The sequence below is a fragment of the Pseudophryne corroboree genome, chromosome 1 (assembly GCF_028390025.1).
Source record: "Pseudophryne corroboree isolate aPseCor3 chromosome 1, aPseCor3.hap2, whole genome shotgun sequence".
NCBI lineage: Eukaryota > Metazoa > Chordata > Amphibia > Anura > Myobatrachidae > Pseudophryne > Pseudophryne corroboree.
Genome location: NC_086444.1, coordinates 971,273,882 through 971,285,896, shown reverse-complemented (window position 1 = coordinate 971,285,896; position 12,015 = coordinate 971,273,882).

Here is a 12,015-nt window from a genome sequence, read left to right as displayed (position 1 = left end):
GAAGGTTGCTGAGAGAGAGACTTGGGTCCATTCATCCCACTGCAAGAAGGTTGCTGATCCAGAGAAGTCCCGTGATAAGGAACAGACGGTAGAGGTTGTATCACTAGAGTGTCTGTTCCAGGAGGACTGAGGCGGCACCTGAGCCTTGAAGACCGAAAGCAGCTGTCGACTCCCCTCTCCCTTTTATTGTTTTCTCCACTTCCCATCCCCTCTCCCTTAAAATTTCTTTTTCCCCCTTCTCATTCTTCTCTATTTCCTCCTCAAAGATGGACTTGCCCCAAGAGACTGTGATCCGGATTTTGATGTTAACCATGATGTTGACCAGAGCAGTCTGTTCCGGCGAGAGTACCATAGAGGTCGAAAGAGGTTCTGGAATGGGTTCCGATTATGATGATGGAGGCGTAGTTTTCCAAGATCAACCAAACCAACAAGCAAAGGCGAGTATCAGAAAACGATCCGATAGAAGAAATTGTGATGGATTGTTAGCTGAAGAAAATTGTATCTGTAGGCTCTGTGATAATCTGGTTGAAGATGGATGCATAAAGAAATGCCAATCTAGTTTTAATATCCATATGGACCGGCATCCATTGAGTGACTATCACTCTCTAGTGGGTAACGTGTTAAACCAAACAGATTGTTGGGTATGCTCTCAAGTACCTCAGGGTCACAGTAAATCAGGGCTAGTACCATTTCCTTTAACGTTAGGGGAGGTACTTGAGCTAAGTGGTGGGAGACCGGTGGATCGGAGGTTTAACATCTCCAGCCCTCCTAGTTTGAAGCTCCACCAATACCATGTGGATAGGTCCCTCATATGTTTTAACATCTCCAATCCCAGAAAACCGGGAAATTGGGAAGTGTCATGGAGCAACCTTACCATGACCTTCTCACACAGAGCAGATAGAATGCCTACAGATACAGAGCTCGTACGCCACATAGCCAGTAGAGGAAAATCTTTCCGGTATCGATATACCTTAGGAAATAGGATTACTAGAGTTGGAGAGGTATCACCAGGATACTGTGCACATATCGTACAAACCGATACGTGCATTAGGCAGATGGAAGAATTAGGGTCAGGAGATTTCACCTGGAAGGTTTGTAACATGGTCATGTCCTTCTCCGTCCCATATGTTCTCCCCGATGATGCATATTTCATATGCGGGAGAAAGGCGTACAAGTGGCTTGCCCCAAACTCTGAAGGATTGTGTTATATTGGAAAAGTATTGCCTGAAGTGATGACTGTTACACATGACAAAATGAAGGACATACACCGTGGTGCCCAAGCTCCTTATACTCACACTCATTACGAGCACCGAGTTAAAAGACAACTGTCAGAAAGGTTAGAGCATCCGGCCTCTGATCTTATCCATGAATCCACCGGGATTCAGGTTCTGGTAGCGTTAGATTTCACTCGCACCGCTCGAGGTGTGATGAATTATAGATACATTTCCGCACTCGCCAATTTGTTAGATAATATCACTGAAATGTATGATGACACGTTTAGATACACTGGAAGAGAACTTCAAGCTTACAAAACAGAACTAGTTCAGCATAGGATGGTTCTTAATTATCTTACAGCAGTAACAGGCGGATATTGTGTTACATTGGCAACACAGTACGGCATAAAGTGTTGCACGTATATCACAAATAGCACCGAGGATCCGGTAGAGGTCATAGACCAAAAGATGGACGATATTCTGCAATTAAAGTGGGAATTTCGTCGAAAACACAATCTCACCCTTGCTGCTGTAGGTAATGAGCTGACTAGTTGGGTGTCATGGTTGAACCCGCGAAATTGGTTCTCCGGTTTAGGAGACTGGGCTCAAGGAGTCATAATGGATGTTGGAAAGTTTCTACTATGTATCTTGGGTGTAGTTATATCGATTGGATTGATATTTAGATGCGGGCAGGCTTTAATGAGGTGCAAACAAAGTACAAAAGTGATGAGCTTGAGGAGTGAGGAAACTGTAATTAACCTGGATTTGATTTATGACCCAATGATAGAAACCAGAATGTGATGAAAATGCGATTATGCGGTCCGTTTCTTTCACCTGTTTTTCTGCTTTTCTCCAAGATACAAAGACCCCCTTGGACGAGGAAGCTGACGAGACGAGATGTATACAGACAACGGATTGACCAAAGAAGAAGATTTGACAACTTTAAATATGGACACTTGATGAACTTTGCCATGGATCCCCAGTTTCCCTAGTACTTTTAAACTCACGCTAGCCCAACATTTTTTTGTAAATCTGATGGCTCAGACAAAGCTATTTGCTCATGCCCAAGGAGCAATACAGCGCAAAGAAGACGACTCTCAACAGATACCGAAAACAACTTCGACGACAGATGTACATTTCCCTGACATAGAATATCATTGCATTTTTCGTAAATGTTCTTTATCTTCATCTCTGCAACCCCCAGGTAACGACACACATAGACGATAGGGAATACAGGCACAGATAGCAGCAACCACATACCTCCCCCATTCATGTATCATCAACTAAAATGTGCATCCCCATTTTGTTACAACCACAGCCGAAATGAGCTCGGTAGAGTTTGACAGCCCATCCACAGACCTGTACCACAGGACAAGAAGGAATTCAAATGTATACTTCGCAATACCTCGAAGCTTGATTTACCACACGTACGGCACGATGATACATGACCCTCCAAACATGGACTCATACACACATGCTTCTACTTTCTCACTAGGTCATACCCTCTTCACACCTACTCCACTCTTCTCCCCTACCCAACCATGGAAATCAATTAACCCCTGACTTACATTTTTCTCCTTAAATGTTTTGTGGCAGTTATTATTGACTGCCAAAGGGTGGACTGTCAAAGTCAGAAAAATGTCTCAATGCACGTTGCCATATTTGCACCGCACACTGGTCCGCGCTGCGCGTGCGTACGCTCTCCCGTGGAAGCGCATACCCGCAATAGCGTGCACACGCAGGCGCGGTATGCGTATTTACGGTAGAATTTATGTGGTCGTAGCGTGCGACTCATTCGTTACATATTTTCACAATTAATGTAGTTTATAGATCATGGTCCCTTTGATAGATTCTGAAAGTTTGGTTAAAATACAATGTCCCAGAGCTGAGGAATCCCTCTTTATATCGTACGAAGGGTCTAACAGGAATCATACAGCAGTGTTTGGTACCCATCGGAAGAGTATTTAATTAGCAATATTCCGGTGTTGGTTTGGAGCGTATTAATCGCTCGTGCGAATAGTTATGGACATAAGAAGTTTATGTCCATTTCTATTATTTACACATACTCAGGTATGCGGCGGGAAACCCAGTTTCCCACCCACCTGAGCTGTTGGAAATCGTCACAGCCCACCTGTATGAATCACCCTATGACCTTTTGTTATGATGCAGGGCCGAATTCCTTCGGCCAATGGACAAAGGGATTGTAGGACCAGGAGATTGCATTGTGTGTGGGGCATAAATAGGCAGGCCGACCACATCCAGCTCTCACTCTCTCATCAACGGTTATCTGCTGATAGCCGGGAGCTGGATATCGAGGCGCAGGCGATCATACCCTTTGTGCGTAAGTTTCTCTCCGTAATCATTGTCTTTCTGTGAGCCAATTTCTCTCTCTCTCTCTCTCTATCTCTCTCTCTCCTCTTTTCTCTTATATCTCTCATAGTATTATAGTATTGTACTGTATTGCATTTAGGTCAGTGTAGTATTGTCTTTTTGTATTTATTGTTTAGTTCTGTGGTTAGGAAGTCTCTGTTATATTGTAGTGTATCATTTGTACTGTTATCCCCTTTTACAAGTATATTAGATATAATACAGTTAATAGGCTTTGGAACCTAAACCAGTATCTGTGTATTTTCTATAGTGTTAAGTGTTCACTTGAGCGTCGGTGACGCTCAAGCAGCTTTGTAGTTAGTCAGGTTACACAAGGTTGCACTTACACCCTGTACTCACATTAAGGTATTCAGTGTGTTTCATTGGTATAAGGTTTTAACATAAAGGTATAGTATTGTGAGCGTCTGCATCGCTGGTGACCTCCTCGTGGTCTCGAGCGTACGCTACGCTACAGCGAATCATTCCCCTAGACATAGCCAATAACGTGTCCTGTGATCACTGGGCCGTGAGCGAACGTGACGCTTGAGCGTCTCGCCTACGGCTGAGCGATCGCTACGCCAATAGCGTACCATTACGGTACTTCTTAAGTAAACAGCGTACAGTGTTCTTAGCTTCATAAAGGGTTGTTTATACGACAAGGAATTTAGCATTGTCACTCTCCTCAATATAACCAGCCCTGGGCTCTTTGAGCCGGTCCTGATTGTTAAGATACAGGGGGGGGGGGGATGCGTAGGTGTTCCCAGTGTTTTAAAAAACCATCAACGGGCTCTTGGACTGGTCCTGGTTCCAAAAATATGTGAAAAAAGGATATAGGGGTCCCCCATATTTTTAAAACCTGTACCAGGCTCCGCAAGTCAAGAAGATAATGCCACACCTGCGGCTGTGGCATTACCCCCCCCCCCACCTCCCACCCCAACTAGTCCACCCTGGCCAATGTTCCCTGGGGAGTGGGAGCTCCCCAATAAAGGAGTCCCTAACTCCAGGCACGCAGGGCCATGGCTGAAGCCGTAGCTGTCCACCGCACCCATGGGCGGTGGGTGCCGGGCTGACAGCCATTAAGTGTAAAATTAAGATAAAATGTTGTCTTTTGCTGTGGAACACTAGGTCCCAGCAAGCCTCCCCCACATGCTGGTACTTGGGGAACCACAAGTACCAGCATGTGGGGAATTAAAGGCCCCGCTGGTACCTTTAGTTCAACAGCAAAATAAATATTACAATGTACACAGTACACGGACGCCATGGTAGTACAACTTTAATAAAACATACATGCACATTCATACACTTACATAGATACATTTAGATATACTTACCTACTGTCCCATGGAGCCCCTAGTACTCCTAGTCTAGTAGAATCTGCAGGGTACCTGTAAAAAAATATGTATACTCACCTAATCCTCTTTTGTCCATGTAGGCATCCAGGGGTTAATAATAACAAACCACATTAACCCAGACCATAACGAACTAGTAGAAGTGTATGTTTCCACATACACTTCTACTACGAAAATGCAAGCTCTCCATGTGACTAATGTCACTAGAGGGACCCGCCAGCCAATCAGGGGCCGCTGCCATAGCAAGAGATTCCTGATTGGCTTTGTGCTCCCCAGGCTCAGCCAATCGCGGTTAGCCCATAGGAGTGAATGGAGACGCTCAGCTCCATTCATTCCTATGATGGGAACAGCTAAATTGGATAAACCACAAGGGTCAGCCCCAATTGACCTTGAGGTTTCCCCCTTTAACCACAATGTATGTTGTGGTTGACCCTTGTAGTTTATCACATTTAGCGGTTCCCATCATAGGAATGAATTTAGCCAAGTGTCTCCGGGCTAACCGCGATTGGCTGAGCCCTAGGAGTGCAAATCCAAGCATGCACGGATCTCACAGATCCATGCATTATTCTCCAACACACCAGCCAAAAGCAGGTCTATTTGAAAGTTCTATTTCTGTATGAATTTGGTTATTGTTGGCAGTGATTGAGAATACGAATCCTTAATAAATTCCCATGCTGTATGAGGTGTACTGTATATGGGAAAAAAAATACATGTTTGACCGATGATGCATTGAGTCGTATTTGTGTGGTCGGCTGTAGAATGCAATACGAATTGTCCCAGCACTGCCATGATTTGTGTTTATTAAATTACCAAGATGCGTTTTCGGTCACCTCGAATAAAACGGGAGCTTAGTAAATTATCACCAATGTGTAATATTTTTTTTTTTTAAACTCTGTGGTCTCTGTCTTTGTTATATGTTGTACAACACTAAACGGCTACTGGCCCTGAGTTCCAAATGTTCCCATTTATAAGTCTATTGTTTTCTAGACATATAAATACCGGTAATATATAATAATACAGAGTATATGGAGTTGTCACTTGCCGGATATACAGTAAGTTTCTATTCCCTTAGAATTATAGTGTGTGGTATTGTTTGTATTGGAAAGTATGTACAGCAAAATATGCAACTAGTCTGGCATTATACTTTCTGTGAGGAATGGAGTTTGTCAAAAATACTTAGGCTATTAGTCTTAACAATAATTAGTGCAAATGTCTCTGTATTAGACTATCTGTAATTAGGTTGTTACAGAGCTGCACTTAATATTGTATACAGTATAAGCACCAAAATCCTCATCTATTAAGAATAATCACATTATAATACAAGTGCTGAGGAAGCAATGCACCCAAAATGTAATTAGGCTGCCATTGTAGTTTCTGTGAAGAATCAGTATAATGAAAGGTAATTAAGATGTTACACTTAACAGTTTATATGCATTTCCCCGCATTAGACAACAAGTCTGTAATTAGGCTGTTACAGGTATAAACCTAATTTGGTGAGTACTGAAGTTCTCATTAGTGGAAATAATAGCATTGATTTTGGAGGACAGAATTGCGTATCAATTCTATTAATATACCTAGAGGAATTGTCAGTTATCAGTATATAGTACCACTGCCTCTTACATCTAAAATCTCACACTATAAATGGTAACTATTTATCTGGTTACTTTATAACATACAGTGCAAACATCTAGGATCTATAACCACAAAAAATAAGAATTTACTCACCGGTAATTCTATTTCTCGTAGTCCGTAGTGGATGCTGGGTACTCCGTAAGGACCATGGGGTATAGACAGGCTCCGCAGGAGACTGGGCACTCTTAAAAGAAAGATTAGGTACTATATCTGGTGTGCACTGGCTCCTCCCTCTATGCCCCTCCTCCAGACCTCAGTTAGGGAAACTGTGCCCGGAAGAGCTGACATTACTAGGAAAGGATTTTGAATTCAGGGTAAGACTCATACCAGCCACACCAATCACACTGTACAACTCATGATAACTATACCCAGTTAACAGTATGAACAATAACTGAGCCTCTCTCAACAGATGGCTCATACAATAACCCTTTAGTTAAGCAATAACTATATACATGTATTGCAGAGAGTCCGCACTTGGGACGGGCTCCCAGCATCCACTACGGACTACGAGAAATAGAATTACTGGTGAGTAAATTCTTATTTTCTCTGACGTCCTAGTGGATGCTGGGTACTCCGTAAGGACCATGGGGATTATACCAAAGCTCCCAAACGGGCGGGAGAGTGCGGATGACTCTGCAGCACCGAATGAGCAAACTCAAGGTCCTCCTCAGCCAGGGTATCAAACTTGTAGAATTTTGCAAAAGTGTTTGAACCCGACCAAGTAGCAGCTCGGCAAAGTTGTAAAGCCGAGACCACTCGGGCAGCCGCCCAAGAAGAGCCCACCTTCCTCGTGGAATGGGCTTTTACTGATTTAGGATGCGGCAGTCCAGCCGCAGAATGTGCAAGCTGAATGGTGCTACAGATCCAGCGAGCAATAGTCTGCTTTGAAGCAGGAGCACCCAGCTTGTTGGGTGCATGCAGGATAAATAGCGAGTCAGTTTTTCTGACTCTAGCCATCCTGGAAACATAAAGTTTCAGGGCCCGGACTACGTCCAGCAACTTGGAATCCTCCAAGTCCCTAGTAGTCGCAGGCACCACAATATGTTGGTTCAAATGAAACGATGATACCACCTTAGGGAGAAATTGGGGACGAGTCCTCCATTCTGCCCTTTCCATATGGAAGATCATATATGGGCTTTTACATGACAAAGCCGCCAATTCTGACACACGCCTAGTCCAAGCTAAGGCCAAAAGCATGACCACTTTCCACGTGAGATATTTTAGCTCCACAGTCTTAAGTGGCTCAAACCAGTGGGATTTTAGGAATCCAACACACATTAAGATCCCAAGGTGCCACTGGAGGCACAAAAGGGGCTGAATATGCAGCACCCCTGTAACAACGTCCGAACTTCAGGCAGTGAAGCCAGTTCTTTTTGAGAGAAAAAGGGATAGGGCCGAAATCTTGGCCTTTATGGATCCTAATTTTAGGCCCATAGTCACTCCTGACTGTAGGAAGTGCAGGAATCGACCCCCCTGGAATTCCTCTGTAGGGCCTTTCCGGCCACACACCAAGCAACCTACTTTCGCCATATACAGTGAAAAAGTCTTGCTGTCACGTCTTTCCTAGCCTTTATCAGCGTAGGAATAACTGCATCCGGAATGCCCTTTTCCGCTAGGATCCGGCGTTCAACCGCCATGCCGTCCAACGCAGCCGCGGTAAGTCTTGGATCAGACAGGGTCCCTGTTTCAACATGTCCTGACTGAGAGGCAGAGGCCATGGGTCCTCTGAGAGCATTTCTTGCAGTTCCGGGTACCGAGTCCTTCTTGGCCAATCCGGAGCAAAGAATATTGTTCACACTCCTCCGTTTATTACAATTCTCAGCCCTTGGGTCTGAGAGGAAGAGGAGGGAATATATAGACCGACTGGAACACCCACGGTGTTACTAGTGCGACCACAGCTATCGCCTGAGAGTCCCTTGACCCAGCGTAAAACCTTTTTTATCTTTTTATTGAGGTGGGACGCCATGTTGTCCACCTGAGGCAGTTTCCATCAATTTGCAAAACTGCGTGAAGACTTCCTGATGAAGTCACCACTTTCCCGGGTGGAGGTCGTGTCCACTCCCGGAATGAACACTGCTGACAGTGCGCTTACTTGATTCTCCGCCCAGCGAAGAATTCTGGTGGCTTCTACCCTCGCCACCCTGCTCCTTGTGCCGCCCTGGTGGTTTACATGAGCCCCTGCGGTCTGACTGGATCAGAACCGGTTGGTCGCGAAGCAGGAACTCCGCTTGACTTAGGGGGTTGTATATGGCCCTTAGTTCCAGGATATTGATGTGAAGGCAAGTCTGTTGGCTTGACCACAAACCTTGGAATTTTCTTCCCTGTGTAACTGCCCCCCACCCTCGGAGGCTTGCATCCGTGGTCACCAGGACCCAGTCCTGAATGCCGAATCTGCGGCCCTCGAGAAGGTGAGCACTCCGCAGCCACCACAGGAGAGACACCCTGGCCCTGGGGGATAGGGTGATTAACCGATGCATCTAAAGATGTGATCCGGACTACTTGTCCAGTAAGTTCCATTGTCCTTGCATGGAACCAGCCGAAGGGGATGGCCTCGTATGATGCCATCATCCTTCCCAGGACTCGAGTGCAGTGATGCACTGACACCTGTTTTGGTTTTCAATGGATTCCTGACCAGTGTCATGAGCTCCTGAGCTCTCTCTATCGGGAGATAAACCCTCTTCTGGTCTGTGTCTAGGATCATGCCTAGGCGAGGCAGATGAGCTGTAGGAACCAACTGCGACTTTGGAATATATAGAATCCAGTCGTGTTGCCGTTTCACTTCCAGAGATGGTGATACGCTGTCCAGCAACTGCTCTCTTGATCTCGCTTTTATGAGGAGATCATCCAAGTATGTGATAATAGTGACACCTTGCTTCCGCAGGAGCACCATCATATCCGCCATTACCTTGGTGAAATTGGTAATGACAATCCCGTACCGCAATTCTGAGGTACGCCTGATGAGGTGGATAAATGGGGACACGAAGGTATGCATCCATTACGTCCCGATTCATTTCAGGCATGCAATGACCGCTCTTAGCGATTCCATCTTGAACCTGAACCTTTTCAGGTATATGTTCAGGGATTTTAATTCAATATGGGTCTAACCGAACCGTCTGATTTCGGGATTATAACATGGTCGAATAATAACACCCTCTTGTTGAAGGAGGGGACCCTTGACCACCACCTGTTGAAGATACAATTTACGAATTGCAGTTAACACTGGCTCCCTCTCTTGGGGGGAAGCCCGCCGGGTCCTCGGTGAGGGGGCATCTTCTCACAGTCCAGCCTGTATCCCTGCGATACAATTTCTATTGCCCAGGGATCTAACAGGGAGTGAACCCACTTGTGGCTGAACTTATGAAGGCGTGTCCCCACCGGGCCTAGCTCCGCCTGTGGAGCCCCAGCGACATGCGGTGGATTTTTGTAGAGGCCGGGGAGGACTTCTGTTCCTGGGGACTAGCTGTGTTGTACAGCTTCTTTCCTCTGCCCCCGGCTCTGACAAGAAAGGACGCACCTCAGACTTTCTTGTTTCTTTATTCGAAAAGCTGCATTTAATAATGTCGTGCTTTCCTAGGCTGTGCAGGAATATAAGGCAAAATATCAGAATTACCAGCTATAACTGTGGAGACCAGGCTCGAGAACCTTTCTCCACACAATCCTCAGCCTTCCATATGCCTCTTAAGTCGGCATCATCTGTACAATGTATATTCTACAGGACACGTCAAGCAGAAATCGACATAGCTTTTGTCTCTAGGACCCAGTATACTCATGTCCCTTTGGGCATGCTTTATAATTATATATCTATCACTTAAGACAGCATCTTAAAATATTTATATGCATACCTGGGTCTCAATCTCTGCTGATAAGGTACCTGTCCACGCTGCCACAGCGCTATTAACCCATGCCGACACAATCGCCGGTCTGGGTAGTATACTAGAATGTGCACGCTATCTGCAGGATCCCTGAGAATAGCTAGTGCAAACAGGACACCCAAGGGGAAGATTCTCAACACATCCTGGCCCTAGTGGGGAAAGGATAAAGCCTGAGAATTCTCTTGTGGGAAGCCGACATCTCTTGTCTGGAGATTCCCGCTCTTTTTCCTCATGAGAGGAGGGAAATTTACCTCAGCATTCTTCCCCTTAACATGTGTACTCTCGTGTCAGGGACAGATGAGTCATCAGTGATATGCAAATCATCTTTTATTCCAATAATCATATATTGAATATCTTTTAGCCCTCTTGGCTGTAACTTTGCATTATCGTAGTCGACAGTGGAGTTAACTCTGTGTCGATACTTTGTTATTTTGGATAGTGAACATAGAGAGACTCTGAAGGACTCTGTGACATAGGGACAGACCAGGGTAGATTTCCTTTCTGTTCCCTAACCTTTTGTGCAATAATTTTACCTCAGCACTTACACATATCCAAACAGGTGTCGGCGTTGTTGACGGAGACACCCTCCCACACACTTATCCGCTCTATCACCTCCTTAGAGGAGCCTTTTACCTCAGACATGTCGACACACGCGTACCGACACACCACACACACAGGGGATGCTCTATTTGAAGACAGTTCCCTCACCAGGCCCTTTGGAGAGACAGAGAGAGAGTATGCCAGCACACACCACAGCGCTATATAATACAGGGATGTACACTATACTGAGTGATTTTTCCCCTATAGCAGCTTATATACACAGTTTTGCGCCTAAATTTATGTGCCCCCCCCCTCTCTTTTTTACCCTTTGTGTACCAGGATACTGCAGGGGAGAGCCTGGGGAGCTTCCTTCCAGCTGAGCTGTGAAGAGAAAATGGCGCCGGTGTGCTGAGGAAGAAGGCCCGGCCCCCTCAGCGGCGGGCTTCTGTCCTTTTATGTACTTTAATGGCGGGGGTTAATGCACATATACAGTTTATCAGACTGTATTATGTGCTTTTCGCCAAGTAAGGTAATCTAATTGCTGCCCAGGGCGCCCCCCCCCCCCCCGCGCCCTGCACCCATCAGTGACCGGAGTGTGTGGTGTGCTAAGGGAGCAATGGCGCACAGCTGCAGTGCTGTGCGCTACCTTAATGAAGACCGGAGTCTTCAGCCGACGATTTTCAACTTCTCTTCGTTCTTCTGGCTCTGCAAGGGGGACGGCGGCGCGGCTCCGGGACCGGACGACCGAGGACTGGGCCTCTGGAGCTAATGGTGTCCAGTAGCCTTAGAAGCCCAAGCTAGCTGCAAGCAGGTAGGTTTGCTTCTCTCCCCTCAGTCCCACGTAGCAGTGAGTCTGTTGCCAGCAGATCTCACTGAAAATAAAAAACCTAACAAATACTTTCTTTTCTAGGAAGCTCAGGAGAGCCCCTGGGGTGCATCCAGCTCTGGCCGGGCACAGATACTAACTGAGGTCTGGAGGAGGGGCATAGAGGGAGGAGCCAGTGCACACCAGATATAGTACCTAATCTTTCTTTTAAGAGT